Raw genomic sequence first — 6,006 nt, 5'->3', positions numbered from 1 at the left:
CAGCTGTGAAAACAGGACATCCAGATGCATGGGCTTTTCCTCTCCCCCCCATGGTGGCGACTTTCCCGCAGTGTCGGAGTCCCTACCCCTTTGCTTTCCACTGACCAAACTTCTGAGACATGGGAAACAGACCTGTCACGTCCCTATTTCTTGGTTCCGTGCAGTAAAGAGGCAGGGACCCACTGCCCAGCACCGATATTCAGCAGGCGATTTGTAAGACAGCCCAAGGAGAGGAGGCAGCCCACGCTGGTCACTTTCCTCCTCAGTCCAGCCAGGGTCCCCGACCTTCCCACAGAGTTGGGTCTCAGAGAAGGGTCATTTTTTGACTCGTGGAATTCAACCGTTGCCTTAACTCTGTAGCCCTAAAAAGCTGCTGAGAGAAAAAGCAGGGGTTCAGGGAAAGCCCACGCTGGTCTTGCCCCTGCGACTAAACTCTGCTGGCTTACGTCATGCTTGGATTTCTTTTAACTGGTGACAGTTCATACTTTTGCTTGGTAACAGCCCCAGTGTGTTGCTCAGTAAATTCACACAATAACCCTACGAAGTGGACACTATTATCACCCGCATTTTACAGATTCAGAAACTGACACTCAGAGCCGTTGAGAATCCCGCCCAAGGCCACACAGCTGCCAGGTGGCGGAGCTGGAATGCAAAGCCCAGGCGTGCTCCGCCATCCACCACACTGCCAGGCCTACCCTCGCCTCAGATGCTGCAAGACAGGCCAAGGAACCCACGTGTGCCATTCTCAGTCACTATGGTCTGCTCGTGACACCACATGTTTCTTGTCGTCAGAATGGTTCTCAGAGTTCTTCTGTGAACCGCTCCTGCCAAAGGAGAAATGAACTCACTCTGACCTTACACCGCAGAGCTCAACAGAGGGATTCCTTCTACCACCTTAGGAAGAATGTTCCATTGTGGCATCACAGTTACCATGGTGTCACCAAGCAAACGTCTGGACAGGGGAACATCAGAGGAGCCAGGATGAAAAGCCTGCCTGTTTCTTAAACTTGGCAGGGCTGTTCTGGAAGCCTGGCTCTCCCCAAGTCTGGCTGAGATGACATCCCCTTTGCTAGATCAGAGAGTCCTGTCCAGTTGTGGCCATGGTCTGTCTGCCTCCTCAGCACCCGCCCTGTGTCTATACGAGTCTGTCAGGCTGGATGGAAGAAGCCCACAACTTGGGTGGGTTTGGTTTTTCCAATCCCTGACAACATTCTTACACCCCTAGTGTGGTTTCCTGGAGGCTCAACCCAGTTTTCTTTAGCCCCGCAGCTGGCAGGTCCACATGGAGCTACCAGAAAGGCCCTGCCAGACCACAGGGCCAGATGGAGCTGCACTCTGACCACTATGAACAGCTTCAGTTTCAGCACAAATGCCAGGACTTCAGAGAAGTGTTGACAACATGGTGGTAAGATGTAAGTCCAGGGAACCAGAGGGTGCACAGGCTCCTGGCACAGGCACGGAAATGATGTTTATTGGACAGATAGGTGAATGGCTGAGGAGGGAAGAATGGCTGGATAGAAAGTGAAGCCTGAGTAGAGAGGAGCCGCTGTCTCCTTCCCCTCATGATCTCCCTGACGTCCATCCTGTGTGCCTCGCCAGCCTCCATCACCTCCAATGCCCAGCAGGGATTGGCTTCCTCTGGAAGAACTGAATGGGAAAGATTTTTGGCAGTGGAAGAAAAGGGAGTTGTTGATCCTTCAATATGCTCCGCATTGCAGGTCTCAAAGAGCTTTCACATACATTTTCTCACTCATGATTCACAATCACCCTGCCAGGATGAGGGAATTACCCAAGTTTTCCAGATGGAAACATGGTGCCTCAGGGTGGGAAAGTTACTTCCCTAAAGCCGAACACCTGGAAAACGTGGGCAGGATTCCAACCCAGATCCTTCCAACCCCAGGGTGGTCAACGATCTCCGAGTCTGCATTTCTCAGCCTGGACCACATGCTGCCTTTATAGGGGATGGAAGTAGAAATGGTGACTGGGGCAAAGTCCGGGGTTGCTCTTTAAGAGTGGGGATGCTGGGGTTAGTGTACAAGACCCTAACTCTCTCCAGATTCCTCTTTAAATTTCTGCATGAAAAGAAGCCAGGTGCAAGCCGCCAGAAACACTCTTATCTGCTCATAGGAATGATGTAGCATAACTCACAAGAAGAAAGGCTCACAATCCTACAGGGGCCAGCGGACCTTATAGACAGTGGGTCTCAAATTTTCATCCTTTCCGCCACTTAATACAGACCACCAGCTTCAGGTAAATTTTTTTTTAATTCATCATATTTTAAATAATTATTTAATTCTTTAAGGTTAATAATAATGAATTTTTTAATCTTATATCTTTGAGAGGAAATTCTTTCACAATCTTACATCAAGGGCTCCATATCCAAGACAGTGACAGCATGAAACATGTAGTTTATCAACCTGTCACTTTCTACTTTTACTCTTTATTTGCATTAAGTTAGAAAATCCTCTCCGTTAAACAACATCTGAAGTTGCAGCATGTTTGGAGGCTCTGTCAGAGATTCAGTCCTGGGTAATCAGACTGAACGTGGACTCCAAAATCATGGAGAGGTTTATTTTTTTCACTGATGACTGCTCTCCGGTGCTCATGGGGCTGCCCATCATGCTCAGAACCTGGGGAGCTGAAAATTTCTTCTGAGACGTTTCATCCTGAGAGATAGTGATGGTTGGATTTCTAGTCCACTCAGTTGCTTTGTCCTCTGGAAAATATTTCTTCATGTCCTGTTGCAGTTTTGGAAAATGGCTTTTAAACCTGCCAAAAAGAGCTTTACTACATTAAAAAAAAATCTCTCGTGAAATTAAGAGGAAAAAAAAAAATCAAGCACTTCTTCATTTGTGTGTGACCTGTTTTCCAAGCTTGCTTCCTACTTACTGCTGGTTTGTTGAATTGTTAAGTGAAATATCTGCTCTCACAAATATGTCGTAGATCTTGCTCAGTTGCATGGGGTGACTTTGCTCCTGTACTGATGCAGAAGCATAACAAAGAGTTTTGAACAAGAATTTTGTTGTAAAGGTCTTAATTTTAGTTTTAATGAAGTCAAATGTATGAATAGTATACAGCGAGGGCTCTTTTATCTTGTTAAGGAAACCTTCCCTAGGTCAACATCAGAGATCCATTCTACTATATCATCTTCTCAGATCTTTAAAGTTTTGTTCTTCACACCCAAGTCCTCAATCTGTCTGGAATTTTTTGTGCATGGTGTAGATCTACTTTTCCTCCATGGACACTCAGTTGTGCTAGCATCATTTCTCCGCAGGTCTCCAACATGACCTCAGACATATTTCAAAGTTCCATATGTGCCTGGCACTTTTTCTGAGATCTCTTCAGTTACATTGGTCGTTTTGTCTATATCCCTGTGCCAATTCCACACAATCTTATTATAATATTAAAATATTACAGCTTTGTAAGCTAGTAAGGCAAGCGCTCCCACCTAATTTTTTTTTTCCAGAATCTCCTGCCTATTCCTGGCTTTTTGTACTTTTTAAAATCAACTTGTCAACTTCCACACAGAAAAAAACCAAAAAACCATCTTCTGATATTTGGATTAGAATTGCATTGCATCAATAGATCAATTTGTGGCTAATTTAATGTCTTTACAATATTGAATCTTCTTATCCATTAGCACAATGTATCTCTCAATTTAATTAGGTTTCCTTTAAAGATTTTATGATTTTCTTCAAAAATGTCATGTACATCTTTTGATAAAATTTATTCCTAGGTATCTTATACTTTTTGGTTCCAATTAAATGATGTCTTCTTTTATCTCACTTTTAAACCATTTCTTACTAAACCCTCATTATTTCCGATAATTTATCTTCAGATTCTTTTGAATATTCCATGTGAAGAATCATATCACCTGCAAATAATGACAGGTTTCTTTCTTCCTTTACAATTGTTATGCCTTTCATTTCTTTTTACTGTCTTGCATCCCAGGCTAAGACCTCCAGTACAAAGCTGAAGAGAATCAACAATAGTGAGCATTCTTGTCTTAGTCAAAGGGAAGATTTCTAACACTTCCTCATTTAGAATAATGTATGATAACAGGTTGCTAAATAGATTTACTTAATTAAGGAACTCCCCTTTTATTTCTAGGTTTTGTTTTGTTTAATCAAAATGTGAAATTGAATTTTGTCAAATAATTTTTTGGTGTCAGTTAAGATAATCGTATGGTTTTTCTTCTTGAATTTGTTAATGTGGTTAATACAACATGGAATTTCTCAATTTAAATCACTGGAATTTCAGGGATTAATGTTTTAGCTTTTTATACACTACTGTTTGTCAATGTTTTATATGGGATTTTTGGCATCTGTGTTTGTGAGTTAAGTTGGTTTGTGATTTTCCTATCTTGTTTTTTTTTAATTGAAGTACAGTCAATTACAATGTGTCTATCTCTGGTGTACAGCACAATGTCCCACTCATGCATATACATTCATATATTCATTTTCATATTATCTTGGTTTCTTTAATCAGTTTTACAGGCCCTGTAGAATTAGTTGGAGATGGTCTCTTCTCTAAAATATTGCAGAATTCATTAAAAAATTCTCTAGGTCTGGTGTTTTCTTTGTGGGGGAATTTCTAAGGGCGGCTTAACTATTTTAGTGCTTCTAGGACCATACAGGCTATTGACCTTGAGACAGCTTTGGTAAGTTATGTTTCTCTAGGAACTTTTCATTCTGTTTATTTTCAAGTTATTGGCATACTCACTATCTTTTTAAATCTCTATTGTAGAAGTAAACATCCTTTTTTCATTTCTAATAGTGTTTATTCATGCCTCTGTCTATTCTTGGTCAGTTTCTCCAGAGTTCCAGTTTACCTGTGTTTTCAGAATAAACTTTTGTCTTTGTTGATCTCTTTGTTTTTGGTGTTTTGGGTTTTTTAGGATTTTTTTTTTAATCTTTATTTTTTTAGCTTGTCTTTTTTTATATCTATATATACTAGTACTGGTTTATTACTTTCTATCTTTGTTTTCTAGTTTATATTCTCTGCCCTTAATGTTTATTATCTGTTCTCTTCTACATTCTTTGGGTTTATTTTGTGTTCTTTTTTGAAAATTTTGTGTTGGACAGCTTGTGAATTCTTTGCCCTCTTTTCTAAAATAAGAGTTAAACTCTTGTATTTCCCTTTAAGTTTTACTCCCTTGGCCTCTCTTAAGTTTCGACGCATTGTCTTTCCTTATCATATATTTCTAAGTATTTTTATATTTCCATTATGGTTCTTTTCTGACTCTTGAACTACTTAGAGATGTGTCCTTAAAAATTCAAAGGTGTGTCAGTTTTAGTTAATTTTTAATATCTGTTTCTAACCCAGTTGGTTGGAGAATATCTGGGTAATACTGATTCTTAGAATCTCTGAGACTTGCTCTGAAGCCTAGTATGGAAAAAGAAACTTTTTAACTGTTCCATGTTTGCTTGAGGAAAATGTAAACTGTCTATATCCATCAATTCACCTTAAGCTCATTGATTGTTCTGTTCATATCTTCTGTGTCTTTTCTGATTTTCTCTCTGCTACCAATAATTAAGAAAGATACCTCCTATTATGGTGGTGATTTTATCAGTTTCTTCCTATGGTTATAGCAATTTTTGCTATGTATGTTTTGAGGCTATTTTATTGAATATATAAATTTAGAATTGTCATATTGAAATATAGTTCTTTGTCATTATTTTCTGTAGCTATGTTCTATGAAGTTGCAGTAAACACTGAATTAATGAATACTGAACCATTGCTCCTAGGTGAAATATTTCCTGTGAGCTTCTGGTTATAACATATTCATCAGCTAATCAATATGTAAGCTTGTTTTATGTGTGCTTCTGTCTAAAGGCACCTTATTTAATATATATTGTTTTTTCCCTAACATTGAACTTGTGGCAACAGCACATAGTTCATGCCTCAGGGAAGCTTCTCTAATCCATGCATTTTCTCAATAAGGCACATTACAGTTTTCTTGCACATGGAAACACTAGACACCAGCACTATATACTTGGGGACCAT

The sequence above is a fragment of the Camelus dromedarius genome, chromosome 9, assembly GCF_036321535.1.
Source record: "Camelus dromedarius isolate mCamDro1 chromosome 9, mCamDro1.pat, whole genome shotgun sequence".
NCBI lineage: Eukaryota > Metazoa > Chordata > Mammalia > Artiodactyla > Camelidae > Camelus > Camelus dromedarius.
The sequence above is the reverse complement of the archived record's forward strand: the minus strand, read 5'-3'. Positions refer to the sequence as shown.